The sequence below is a fragment of the Bos javanicus genome, chromosome 29, assembly GCF_032452875.1.
Source record: "Bos javanicus breed banteng chromosome 29, ARS-OSU_banteng_1.0, whole genome shotgun sequence".
In the NCBI taxonomy this organism is placed as follows: domain Eukaryota; kingdom Metazoa; phylum Chordata; class Mammalia; order Artiodactyla; family Bovidae; genus Bos; species Bos javanicus.
Genome location: NC_083896.1, coordinates 6592373 through 6607003, shown reverse-complemented (window position 1 = coordinate 6607003; position 14631 = coordinate 6592373). Strand labels below are relative to the sequence as shown.

Sequence of the window (14631 nt, the reverse complement as noted above, 5' to 3'; positions counted from 1 at the left end):
CTGGACATGGAATATGGGACTGGTTCAAAATTAGGAAAGGAGTACATGAAGGCTGTATATTGTCACCCTGCTTATTTAACTTATATGCAGAGAACATCATGCAAAATGCTGGGCTGAGTGAAGCACAAGTTGGAATCAAGATTGCTGGAAGAAATACCAACAACCTCAGGTATGCAGATGACACCACTAAACTGGCAAAAAGTGATGAGAACTAAAGAGCCTCTAGATGAATGTGAAAGAGAGTGAAAAAGCTGGCTTAAAACTCAGCATTCAAAAAACTAAGATCATGGCATCCAGTCCTATCACTTCATGACAAATTGATGGGGAAAATATGGAAACAGTGTCAGATTCATTTTCTCAGGCCCCAAAATCACTGTAGATGGTGACTGCAGCCATGAAATTAAAAGATGCTTGCTCCTTGGAAGAAAAGCTATGGCAAACCAAGACAGTGTATTATAAAGCAGAGATATCACTTTGCTGGCAAAGGTCCATATAGTCAAAGCTATGGTTTTTCCAGTAGTCATGTATGGATGTGAGAGTTGGACTGTGAAGAAGGCTGAGCACCAAAGAATTGATGCTTTTGAACTGTGGTGTTGGAGAAGACTCTTGAGAGCCCCTTGGACAGCGAGGAGATCAAACCAGTCAATCCTAAAGGAAATCAACCTTGAATATTCATTGGAAGGACTGATGCTTAAGCTGAAGCTCCAATACTCTGGCCACCTAATGCGAAAAGAGACTCACTGGAAAAGACCCTGATGTTGGGAAAGACTGAGGGCAAGAGGAGAAAGTGGGTGACAGAGGATGAAATGCTTGAATGGCATCACTAACTCCATGGACATGAGTTTGAGCAAACTCAGAGATAGTGAAGGACAGAGAAGCCTAACGTGCTGCAGTCCATGGGGTAGCAAAGCATTGGACACGACTTAACGACTGAACAAAAACAATAATAGAAGGTGTAGAATATACTAATCAACAAGCTGTGGGAGGATGATGAATGGTGAGGACTTTATCCAAGGTAGGATGAAGGAGATGAAGATGAGTTGGTTGGAGTATAGAAACTCTTGTAGACTCTAGAGTACAGAGTATCATAAACACTTGGTGACTATTTTAGGAGGCAGAAAGGTAAGCATCAGATTGAGAATTATGAAACTTCTGCCATTGACTTCTAATAATGGGTCCTTGTTTTGTCCTCTTAACCTGTACAACACTAAAACATCTAGTTTATGTAGCAGCTCTTCTAAAAAAATCCCTTCTTTTATGATTCTCTGGAATCTTTTTTTTCATGCAGTCTATCTACCCTTTCTATTTTATTGTGACTACTGGAAAGTATCTTACCTTTTCATTTGCCAGAATTTTTTGAGGAGCAGTCTGCTGGTAGTTTAGTTTCTCAGTCATGTCCAACTCTTGTGACCCCAGGGACTGTAGCCCACCAGGCTCCTTTGTCCATGGGATTTCCCAAGCAAGAATACTGGAGTGGGTTGCCATTTCCTTCTCCAGAGGATCTTCCTGAGCCAGGGATCGAACCTGAGTCTCCTGTGTTGCAAGCGGCCTCCTGCATTACAGGTGGATTCTTTACCACTGTGCTGCCAGGGAAGCCAGTCTAGGAAATTTTAAGTCAGTTCTGGGTTTTCATGAAAGATAATGGGAATTTTGAAATTTTGCATAAAGTCTTAAGGTAACTGTTCATACCAGAAGAGAAAGGTCAGTGACAGGTCACAATGATGTCTCAAAGGATGTTCTAGTTTCCAGTCTCCCTGCCTGAGAAATGGACTTTCTTAGTATATCCAGAAATGGTCACTCAAACTCAAAATATAAATTAAACAGAACTACTGTGTAAACCAGAATGCCAAGGAGATTTGTTAAGTGCGATGAGCCATTCTAGTGATGGCAAGGCTCAAGCTCTTCCTTACCCATCTTCTTTACCAGTGCTGAGAAAATAAAAAAACTAAGTAGGTTGGTATAGATTGGTATACTCTGACTTAGAATGAGGTGGAAGATTTTGAGAAAGAGTTCATGCAGACCAGGAAAATCTTTCTTTGCTTGGATTACTTAACACCCCAGAATTATCACCTTGCCAACCTTGTTGATATTCTGAACAGGCAATGATCCTGATCATAATAATAACAATAAAATCCAACTTTGTTGATATTCTGATCAGGCAATGATCCTGATCATAATAATAAAATCCTCTGTGTGCCAGACTTCTCATTTCCCACATGCTATATCACTTAATCCTCGCAACACTCTTGCAATATTTAATATTCACAAATTAAGCTGAAGCACCATCTTCAGTGAAGTAGTTATTCCAATGAGTTTAGGAGACATCCTGTCTCCTTTTAGTTGAATGAGCTGATTCAACTAATTTGACCTGAAGAATATTCTTTTTTCTCTTTACTTCAAACTCTCAGTGCAAATAGGATCCTTTCTATTATATGTAAGAAATTTAAATAAGTATCCTGGATATTATTGTCTGAGTGAATTTGCTTTGAATTGGGATTCTTTTATTAGAAGGTAATGTTACCTTTTTAAAAAGCCTGAAATAATATGGAGTGCTACATTAGAGAAAGTACTAAGTCACTTCAGTTGTTTCCAGCTCTTTGCGACCCCATGTACTGCAGCCTGCCAGGCACCTCTGTTCATGGGATACTACAGGCAAAAATACTGGAGTGAGTTGCCATTTCTTTCTCCAGGAGATCTCCCCGACCCAGGGATCTAATACAGTCTCTTACTGTCTCCTGCATTGTTAGGTGAGTTCTTTACCACTAATGCCATCTGGGAAGTTCAGAGAGGAAAAATATCTCATACTGGGACAGGGCCATTTAAAAGGGATTGAAATACTAATTTTGAAGGCATGTAGCAATATACTTGAGCATCAATTCTAACATTATGAGTGTCTTCTCCCTCATTTAAAAATGTATTTAATAATTACATATCGAGGTTATTGTAAGGATGTACACATCCGTACCTCCAACTGTGTATGTAAGACATGTTTCTTTTTCCCCCTACATCTGTCTTCTTTGCAATCTCATTAGTCATCCCACTGTCCCTTATAATTAGGCATGGGTTACTAGTTTAATGATATGTATTTACTAATAATAGTTTTCATTTAGGTTTTTTACCTTTGGAAGGTAAAAAATGGCAAATAGGCACTTTCCACAGGATAATATTTTTTTTCCAATAAATATTTCAACTTAAGGGCCTAGAAGACCTTTAAGGAGAAAGTTAACAATGTATCTTTTCTAAATGTAGAGTCAGGCATTTGGTCTGTGGAGATTTCACTTCCTTGGGACAAATCTTGGGGAAAATGCCACCACTTATTAGCAATAAAAACACTGCAAAGAAAAATTAGAATTCTATTTTATGCATTTGTTCACTTAAAAATTATGAGTTGGGAGACTTGAGGAACCAAATACAATTTGGCTATGCCTCATGTATTTGTATGACTGCTTTATAATCTTCTATAACGATTGATCTAAAATCCTGTATTTTGGTTTCAGTATCTACTTACACATCTTATAATATATGGAGAATGCCAAAAAGCTTTTTTTTAATGTGGGTTATGTTGATAGCTACTTGCCATTTTTAAACTAAAACATAAGATTTATAAATATTTATATAATAATATTAGTCATTCCATGCTAATATAAATAACATAATTTTATTTTTAAAAAAGTAGTGAGTGGCATGACACTGATTTATATATTTGCCAAAAAAAAAAAAGACATCTGGATTCTATGTCTGCTTCCACACTCAACATACTATGACAAGATGTTTAATTGAAGACCTTGAAGAAAATCCATCTTCACACATATAAAATTGGAATAGGAACAGTGTTTTAAAAATATTTTTTGATAATTCTGGATCTTCTTTATCTTTCTCTACCAAAACTTAACTAGTATAATTTCTTAAATGTTCAGTTGTACTGTCAAAGCTGAAAGCAGATCAATAAGCTTTTTGTATTTGTTATATTAAAATTTGTTGATCTATCTTACATTATGAATGATTTTTATCATAATTAGTTTGTAATATCACATATGGATCATTTGCAAAATACAGGTTCACTGCAATATGTAGATCTTTCAAATGCTGACATTTCTCATTGTACAATACTAAATGTCAAATTTATTAATATCACCAACAATCTCATGAGGAAAGTCTTTAAATACTGAGAATCTGGCAAAATTACAGTGATGGACTAAAACATTCCAAAATTCTAATTTTCGCTTGAAAGCTAAAATTTTCTCATTAGCAAAAAATATTATCAGTTGTGTTAAGTGACATACTTACTTTGAATACATTGTCTACCAAACTGCCTAATTCTGAATAATCATAGTTAATTTCTCAAGTGTGCCTTCAGGTAAAAATGGCATTCCTTGGAAAGTACTGTATATGGTTACTTCAGTTCTCAGCACAAGCACAAGGGCTTTTACTCTAGGTAACCATCATATTTCAAAATGCAGCAGAAATATTATATATGTAAAATATCACATGTGTATCCCATTCTGGCTTCCCTAAGTTGGCAGAGCAGAACTTAGAGCTCTGACACACTTCTAATCCTGCATCTGTTTCATGGTCCAGCACTAATCACTCTACTCTATGTGGGATGCTTAGAAGAAATTCTTTTGTGAAAACAGTGGACATTTTAGATGGCCAAAAATATAGAAGAATCATAGTCAACACACTAATAAAAGTATACATTTCTACTTCTGAGGAAGTGGATTAGATATACTTTTCCCTATTCCTCTTTGTTCTCTGACATGAGTCTCAGCAATATATTTCTGAATGTGTCTCCTCAGATAAAGGAAATAAAAGCAGAAATAAAAAATGAGACTATCTCAAGCTAAAAATCTTCTTCACAATTAAAAAAAGCAAAATGAAATGACAATCTACTGAATGGAAGAAGATACTTGCAAATCATATATTTGATAAGGGGTTAATATCCCAATTATACAAAATTCATACAACTCAGGAGAAGGAAATGGCAACCCACTCCACTATTCTTGCCTAGAGAATCCTGTGGACAGAGGAGCCTGGTGGGCTGTTGTCCATAGGGTCGCAAAGAGTTGGACACAACTGAAGCGACTTAGCACGCATGCATGCATTGGAGAAGGAAATGGTAACCCACTCCAGTATTCTTGCCTGGAGAATCCCAGGGACAGAGGAGCCTTCTTGGCTGCCGTCTATGGGGTCTCATAGAGTTGGACATGACTGAAGCAACTTAGCAGCAGCAGCATACAATTCAAAAACAGCAAAGAGAAAACAAAAAACACAGAACCTAATTTAAAAATGGACCGAGGAGTTGGATAGACATTTTTTCAAAGATGGTCAACAGGCAGAAGAAAAGATGTTCAACATCAGTAATTATTCAGTTCAGTTCAGTTCAGTCGCTCAGTCGTGTCCGACTTTTGCGACCCCATGAATCGCAGCACGCCAGGCCTCCCTGTCCATCACCAACTCCCGGAGTTCACTCAGACTCACGTCCATCGAGTCAGTGATGCCATCCAGCCATCTCATCCTCTGTCGTCCCCTTCTCCTCCTGCCCCCAAGCCCTCCCAGCATCAGAGTCTTTTCCAATGAGTCAACTCTTCGCATGAGGTGGCCAAAGTACTGGAGTTTCAGCTTTAGCATCATTCCTTCCAAAGAAATCCCAGGGCTGATCTCCTTCAGAATGGACTGGTTGGATCTCCTTGCAGTCCAAGGGACTCTCAAGAGTCTTCTCCAACACCACAGTTCAAAAGCATCAATTCTTTGGCACTCAGCCTTCTTCACAGTCCAACTCTCACATCCATACATGACCACAGGAAAAACCATGGCCTTGACTAGACGGACCTTTGTTGTCAAAGTAATAATTATTAGGGAAATGCAAATCAAAACCACAATGAGATATCACCTCATACCTGTTAGAATGGCTTTTATCAAAAAGGCAAGAAATAAAAAGTACTGGACATGGGTTCAATTGCAGGTTAGGGAACTGAGATGCTGCAAATAATGTGACTTGGCCAAAAAAAAACGTTGAAGAAGATGGGGAGAAAAAAAGTACCCTCTACAACTGCTGGTGGGAATGCAAATTTGTACAGCCACTGTGGAAAACATTATGAAGATTCCTCGAAACAATTAAGAATAGAATTACTGTATGAACCAGCTATTCCACTTCTGTGTACTTATCTGAAGAATAAGAAAATACCAATTTGAAAAAATATATCCCCTGAGTCTGCCTTCAATGCAGGAGACCCGAGTTCAATCGCTGGGTTGGGAAGATCCCGGGAGAATGAAATGGCAACCCCGGTATTCTGGCCTGGAGAATTCTATGGACAGAGGAGCCTGACAGGCTACAGTCCATGGGGTTGCAGAGTCGGACTCAACTGAGCAACTAACACTACTTATGTTCATATATGCATTACAGCATTATTTATAAGGTATGAAAACAACCTAAATGTCCATCAGTGGATGAGAAGTAAAGATGAGATAAACACACACACACACACACAATGGTATATAACTCAGCCTTAAAAAACAGAAAATTTTGCCATTTACAAAAACATGGATGAACCTTGAGGGTATTATGCTATATGAAATAAGTCAGACAAAGACAGATATTCTATTATTTTACTAAAAAAAACAAACAAAAAGAAAATAAATAGATACAGTGAACAGAATAGTGGTTACCAGAAGGGAAGGGGTTGAGAGAGAGCAGAAAGGGTAAATGGAATCAATTGTATGATGACAGATGGAACTAAACTTTTGCTATAGTGTGGACAGAAGCTCGGAGAAGGCAATGGCACCCCACTCCAGTACTTTCCTGGAAAATCCCATGGATGGAGGAGCCTGGTAGGCTGTAGTCCACGGGGTCACTAAGAGTCGGACACGACTGAGCGACTTCCTTTTCACTTTTCACTTTCATGCATTGGAGAAGGAAATGGCAACCCACTCCAGTGTTCTTGCCTGGAGAATCCCAGGGGCGGGGGAGCCTGGTGGGCTTCCGTCTATGGGGTCGCACAGAGTCGGACACGACTGAAGCGACTTAGCAGCAGCAGGACAGAAGTTGAATATAATGTTTAACACATGAAACATATAACATCACAAACCAATGTTACTTCAAAAAAAATTTTTAAATAAACTTTTGACTTTTAAATCTCAAGAAACTTACTTAGGAAAATCTGGTCTTTTAAAATATCACAGCTACAGATGCCAAGGGTTAACTCTAGTCTTCATCTTTTTAGAGCCAATCAATTTCATGCCAGAGACTATGAATAATTATCCTTGCCTTTTAAAAGTGAAATTTAAGAGGATGAAAGTGATTATTTATTTATTTAGGTCAATTTCAGCAGAAATTTATATTACAGCTTTAGCCGGATCCAAGGGAATACATGTGAAATAGGAGCTTATCTTCAATGCTGAGTGTGTGGTGAGATACCACTTTCCTCAAGATAAAAGCTATTCAATTGTTTTTTTAAAAAATTCATTAAGGTTACTACATTGTACAACTCTAGGGGCAACATCCAGATTTTATTGTATTGTGCTAGGGAATATATTATCATAAACTACAACATAAATGGTACTCCCTAGGGTTGTGTATTTTTATTGTCCTATAAATCTATTCTGTCTCAAAAATTAAAACTCAAAAAGAACGAACAGCTAACATTTTTTGAGAGGTTACTACTAAGTAAGGTGTTTTAGTATACAATTTATCTGCCTGGTATCAGCCTTGATTTCTATTATCCCCATTTCATAGATTTAAAAAAAGTATGTTGGAAGCCATCTGCTTGCAGCACATAAATCATAAGAGCTGAAATCCAAATGTAGATCATAAAACCTTGAATACAAATGCCGAATTCTGAGCTCATAATCTCATTGGGAAATGCTTAGATATATTATAAGGATACTCTGATCCTTGAAGAATGACTGTTACTCACCTCAGGTCCCTGTGCCCAGGGCACAGTGAGGCTAAATGGTACCAAAACATCAGAGTTTGAAGGAGACAGAAGTTTATTGCAGAAGAGGAGTGGTTCACGCCGTAAAAAAAAAAAAAAAAAAAAAAAAAAAAAACCAAACTCCCAGAAGCCTTTCAGCAAAGTCCTTTTAAAGGCAAGGTGATGGAGGGACCTGCTTAATTGTTGCATACTTCTTGTTCTTGCAGCTGACCATGTGGGTCAGGTCACGATGTTCCTGTAAACCTCCAAAGCAACAAATGCTATTATCTGTTCCGCAAAATTTTATCTAAAAGTATAATACTCCTGAAGTTTAACAACCAGAGAAGGGACTCACGAAGCCTCCCTCAGATGTCAGAACAGGCTCCTTTCACACCTGCGGGGCAGCCGGTGCGAGGCCGGGCAGGAGGTCACCTCCACCATCGATGCTCCTCACAGTAGCCCACAGGCCGCCACTCCAGCTTGGGGCTGCTCGCCGGCTGTCACTGAGGGCGCCTCTGTTTCGCAGTTTTTACAAGCCAAACAAAGGGGCCCTGCCCTGCCCGGTGTCAGCGCTGGCAGGCAACTGGGCCAGGTTCCACAGACTGCCACCCTGGGAGACTGGTGCCATGGGGACCACTGTGACTCTAACCGTTGGTGGAGGGGACGGCTAACAGCAGCGCGCTAACGGCCAATCTCGCGATAACAGTCGCACGCTGACAGCTGCTCCTGTTACACGCTCTATTGAGCTCGACTTGAGACGTTGTGTAAGTCATTGAAGTTCACAGAGCACATCTTTTTCGTTTATAAAATGGAGATAGTATTTCTGTATTATCTCTGAATGTCCATGTATCAAATAAGATTATTGCTATTTAGTCAGTAAGTTGTGTCCAATTCCATGGACTGTTGTTGCCAGGCTCTTCTGTCCATGGAATTTCCCAGGCAAGAATACTGGAGTGGGTCGCCATTTCTTCCTCCAATCAGATAATGTTTGTTAAATGTTAAATATTACAATGAAGAAAGTACTGTTTAGGATTTATTCAAAGTATTAGAATTGTTACCTTTGGTTATTAATTTTAACCTTATCTGTATTTATTTTTCTTTTCCATACTAGAATAAATTCAGAATCTTGTGACAGTGACTTCACAGTAGGTGACTTGAAAATAAAAGCTTTGAAAGCTTGTGAACTTGAAATTATAACTTAGGTGTTTAAAAAGGTAGAAAAGAATATATTGATAAAAAGGATCAGTTGTAATAAATACTTGAAGTATGGTAATTAATCAGGATAAGAAGCCCCATTTATATATGCACCAACAGCAACTGTGATTTTAAGTATCCCTTCTGAGATTCCTTCCATATGCCGTGAGTTTCATAGGACATTGCTGAATTAGTCTATTTCTCCTGTTAAAATATTGTAAGAAAAAAAAACCCAAAATAATGTGACTGAAAAAGTGGTTGTTTATTTTGCTCTGATGAAACAATGCAGAGGTAGATGATCTAGAACTGGTAGTACAATTCTATGGTCCTTGATTCCCAACTTCCACCTCTAGAAGGCATTCTAATGCCTTCACTCTAATCAGTAGGAAGCACACAAAATGGGGAAAGGAGCACATGCCCATTCCTATTTAAAGACCTACGTTGGATGAGTTTTTTATCAATTCTATTTTATACCCATGGTCACACAGACATGGCCACACTTAGCTCTAAAGGGAAACTGGAAAATAAAACCTCCAGCCAGTAGCCATGTGCCCCACATTTAGTATAGTCATTATTTGGAAAAGAAAGGAATTAGTATTGGTAAAAAAAAAAAAAAAAAGTAGCAGCTTCTGTCACAGTGCCTTTTCCTAGTGTTCATTGAAATGCATAAAATTAAAATCATATACCTTTACCACAGTATTATGTCTGGGTTTCATTTAAAACAAAACTAATTCTCTACTGGTAAATGAAATGCCAAGATATTCTTTTACTCCAGACTTTTCAAGTTATTAAACTTATGAGCATTTGTTTTACAAATGGAAATTAGAATGTATAAGAGAAACATGTTAGGATATTATAGACTGAATGTTTGTGTTCTTTCCAAATTCTTGTGTTGAAACTTTATCTCCTCCCCAGTGTGATGCTATTAGAAGTTGGACCTTTGAGATTCAATTGGGATTAGATGAGGTCATGTGGGTGGAGCCCTCATGAATAGGATTAGTGCCATTGTAAGTGACAACACAATTTTGCTTCCCTTCTCTGCTGTCTACCATGTGAGGGTATACCAGAATGTAGCAGTTTGCAACCTGAAAGTGCTGTCATCAAAACTTGATCATGCCAGCACCCTAATCTCAGACTTTCAGCCTCCAGAACTCTGAGAAATAAATTTATGTTGTGTATAACACTCAGTCTATTGTACTTTGTTATGGTAGTCCAAACTGACAAGTTGTAGAAGCTGTAACAAACAAACCCAATGGCCTAACCTAATAAAAATGGGTTGATTTCTTGCTCATGCCAAGTCCAGTGTGGATGTTAATGGCTGGTGAGCAGTCTTTCACATGACCATTTTAATGGCTTCTCTAAACCCCATCTCCCTGATGATGTTCTGGGAGATAAGGCAAAAGCGTATTTGGAGGGTCCCAGAGGAGGAACTAGAGAAGGCAATGACACCCCACTCCAGTACTCTTGCCTGGAAAATCCCATGGACAGAGGAGCCTGGTAGGCTGCAGTCCATGGAGTCACTGAGAGTCGGATACGACTGAGTGACTTCACTTTCACTTTTCACTTTCAAGCATTGGAGAAGGAAATGGCAACCTACTCCAGTGTTCTTGCCTGGAGAATCCCAGGGACGGCAGAGCCTGGTGGGCTGCCGTCTATGGGGTCGCACAGAGTCGGACACAACTAAAGTGACTTAGCAGTTAGCAGAGGAGGAATATATGGGCCAAACCTGAAAGTGATCTACCTGCCTACTGCCCACATTCCACTGTCCACAATTCATTGACAAGGCCAAAACTAGGTGAGTTTGGTTGTGAGTAGGAGTTTGAGGAAATGGGTTTAGTGAACATATTAACAGATGTGTGTTAGGTCTTTCTGTTTGAGCCTTTTCAATTTTTTACACTTTAGGATCTAGTAATTGCTTGGGATTTTAGTTTTGGTCTAGGATGCCTCACTTACGTTGAAGCCTCAATTCTTGACTGAGAAAAAGTAAATTATTTTCTCTCACGTGCCATTATTTACTTTTCTCCATTTTCTATAAAATTTTCCCACTTAAGCTCATTTTCCAACAAGTATAAAAAGGCTGTGAAATTCTGTTTTCCTTAGCCATTCCATGTCCTTTTTTTCTATGGAACTTCCCAAAATATATTCCATTATTTATGGGTGAATAATTATTTATATTAATATGGTTTGTTTGAGAAAAGAATTGCCTATCTCTCCTCTCCTAACATCTATTATCATCTACATGCTGAGCAACACCATACCTATTTTTCATACAAGCTCAGGGTCTTCTCTATATGTAATTAACTGTTCCCTCAGGAGAATATTGATAGGTTCACCTATTAAATAAAAGCATAAGAGCCAATTCAGGGCCAAGATCCATTTTACTCAATCATAAACCTTGGAATACTAAAGGCATGTTCCAAAAATTTCAGCTTAACTGATTTTATAATTATGCTATTGTACTTGGAAATTGTTTGTAAAAATAAATCAAGGACTTAAATTTAAAATAAGGTCAAATAAAATTATGCTAGCAACTGGAGTTACATGGTTTTAGAAAGAAAAATATTTCATATTTATTTATTCAACAAACTTTTATAAAGTATCCACTCTGTGCAGGCACTTTGCTATTCACTAGGAATTATTGTCGTTTAGTTGCTCAGTTGTGTCTGACTCTGCGACCTCATGGACTGCAGCATGCAAGGCTTCCCTGTCTTTCACTATCTCCTGGAGCTTGCTCAAACTCATGTCCATTGAGTTAATGATGCCATCCAACCATCTCATCCTCTGTTGCCCCTTCTCCTGCCTTCAATCTTTCCCAGCATCAGGATCTTTTCTAATGAGTTGGCTCTTCAGGTGGCCAAAGTATTGGGACTTCAGCTTCAGCATCAGTCCTTCCAATGAATGTTCAAGGTTGATTTCCTTTAGGATGGGCTGGTTTGATCTCCTTGCAGTCCAAGGGACTCTCAAGAGTCTTCTCTAATACCACAGTTCAAAAGCATCAGTTCTCCGGCGCTCAGCCTTCTTTATGGTCCAACTCTCACATCCATACATGATTACTGGAAAAACCACAGCTTTGACCTCATCCATCAGAGGGCAAACTGAATGAAAACCACTAGCACAGAAAACTAATCAAACTGATCACAGGGATCACAGCCTTGTCTAACTCAATGAAACTATGGCCCATGTAGGGCCACTGAAAGCAGATGGGTTATGGTGGAGAGTTCTAACAAAACATGGTCCACTGGAGAAGGGAATGGCAAACAACTTCAGCAGTCTTGCCTTGAGAACCTCATGAACAGTATGAAAAGGGGAAAAGATATGACACCAGGAATAACTAACAAATATGATGCAGATGTTTTTGTCTTGGAATTTACAGTGTAATTAAGAACTGGGTGGTGAATAACTATAATCTAAAGAAAATAAATGACTAAAAGCGGGGAATTATGAGTATTATTAAATAGAGGGGACCTAAACAAGTGTTTATTGTCAGAGAAACTCTGAGGATCTGATATTCTCAGAGATGAACTGGAATGTCAGGTAAGGTCCAAAGGAAAAAAAGAGAAAAAATGCACATTTTTTCAGTCTGCTAAAAAATAGTCATGGAAATTCCCAGAGTCCCTTGTAATTAAAAACCACTGCCGACATCAATGTAGCCCTACATTTTCAGTTCCTGACAGCCTTTCATATCCATTATCTTAATTACTCCTTTCAAATGACTAATACCGTATTCATTATTACACTCGTAGATGAAGGACTGAGATTCAGAGAATTTAACTTGACAAGGTTACACAGCTAATAGGTAGTAAAGTTAGACCATCACCAGGGTAGGTCATATCCCCAAGTCTTCCAAATAGAGTTTTATAGGAACCATAAGGTTGTGGTTAACAGATTTGTTGTTGTTTAGTCACTAAGTTGTATCCAACACTTAGAGGACCAGGCTCCTCTGTCCATGGGATTTCCCAGGCAAGAATACTGGAGTGGGTTGCCATTTCCTGCATTGGCAGGCAAATTCTTTACCATTCAACCACCAGGAATCCCAGTTAACAGATTGCTGCTGCTACTGCTGCTGAGTCGCTTCAGCCATGTCCGACTCTGTGTGACCCCATAGATGGCAGCCCACCAAGCTCCCCTGTCCCTGGGATTCTCCAGGCAAGAACACTGGAGTGGGGTGCCATTTCCTTCTCCCATGGTTAACAGATTACCTGGGTTAAAATCCTGATAACTATTACTTACTAATTAGTTGACCTTTGGTCACTGTCTTGACTTGAATTACTTCATTTACAAAATACGGAAAATCACAATACCTACCTCATACATCGTTGTAAAATTTACGTTATCTTTACAGATATCTGTAAATGCGTATCTATTAATGGAAAATTTTCATTAAGTGATAAAGTCACTCTCTTGCATGTTGATGCTTAGTCTATTTTTTAACTCCATTTAGAAAGTAAATTCTAAACAATGGAATAGACCAGTATTTGAGACCTCCAGTGGACAAAAAATGTTTCAGAAACATTATATATTATATATTTCAGAAACGTTATATATATAAGATCTAAGCTGAGCTGATATCCAAATTGTAGCAAAATGATAGTACTTTCTACTTAGAAAGATTCATAAAAGCAATCTTTGAGATGGAGTTATATCTCTAGTCTAGAAACTTTTTTAAAATGAAATACCAAAAATTTAAATAAAGACAGAGTCAGTATTACTGATTTTTCTTTTCACCTTGCACTCTGCATGGTATTGATGCTGGTAGACAGCCCTCTAAAATAGGAACTAGGATCCTGCATGGCTAAAAATAAAAGCAGAAAGGAAAAGAGCAATTGCCTGGGAAGCTGATGGATGGAGTGGGATGATGGAAGAGGAATTGACAACAGCAGCAAGTGACAATGAATATCAAGGGAAAAGAAGGAAAAATATAGTCTACAAACATTTGACATTCAGCAAGGGAATTGCATTTGACAGAGTCAAACACTGGATAAACATCTGACCTTGTATATTGGTGGCATTACCAAATAATTCCAAACTTCTCTGTGTTTTGTGACAAAAATCTGATTGATTCAACTGACTACATGCCTTTGAAGTTCTATAACACAAAGCTTTTAAGGTAGTCATCTAAAGACAGTGGGAATGTCCATAATATCAAGGGCCTTCTCTATGCTTAAAGAGTATTTTATAGAAAACGGGGCTGGATACGATGCCTTGTGTTTTTTTGTTTGTTTGTTTGTTTTTTTAAGTTTTTTTTTAACGTGGAACATTTGTAAAGTCGGTATTGAATGTGTTACAATATTGCTTCTGTTTTATGTTTTGGTTTTTGGCTGCAAGGCATGTGGTATCTTAGCTCCCTGACCAGGGGTCGAACACCCAACACCTGCATTGCAAGGTGAAGACCAAAGCAACTGGACCACCAGGGAAGTCCTCGATGCTTTGTTTTTTTTTTTTCCCCCACAACTTTTTTCATAAAAAGAATTAAGGGAATTCCTTAAAAAGAATTGAGGGTACTGTTATAACTAGAAAAAAAGATCTG

The 14631-nt window shown here is 38.4% G+C and overlaps 1 protein-coding gene and 1 long non-coding RNA gene across 3 annotated transcripts in view; one reads left to right on the top strand and one right to left on the bottom strand.

The window, feature by feature from the left end:
• The window catches only part of LOC133241021 (uncharacterized), a 120159-nt gene extending 111582 nt beyond the window's left edge, over positions 1-8577 (bottom strand). For both annotated transcript variants that reach the window (XR_009734480.1, XR_009734481.1), the window contains exon 1: positions 7914-8577. This is a non-coding gene — a long non-coding RNA (uncharacterized LOC133241021). The remainder of the gene's footprint in view (positions 1-7913) is intronic.
• Positions 1-14631, top strand: part of TYR (tyrosinase) — a 110498-nt gene that overhangs the window by 20112 nt on the left and 75755 nt on the right. The window lies entirely within an intron of this gene.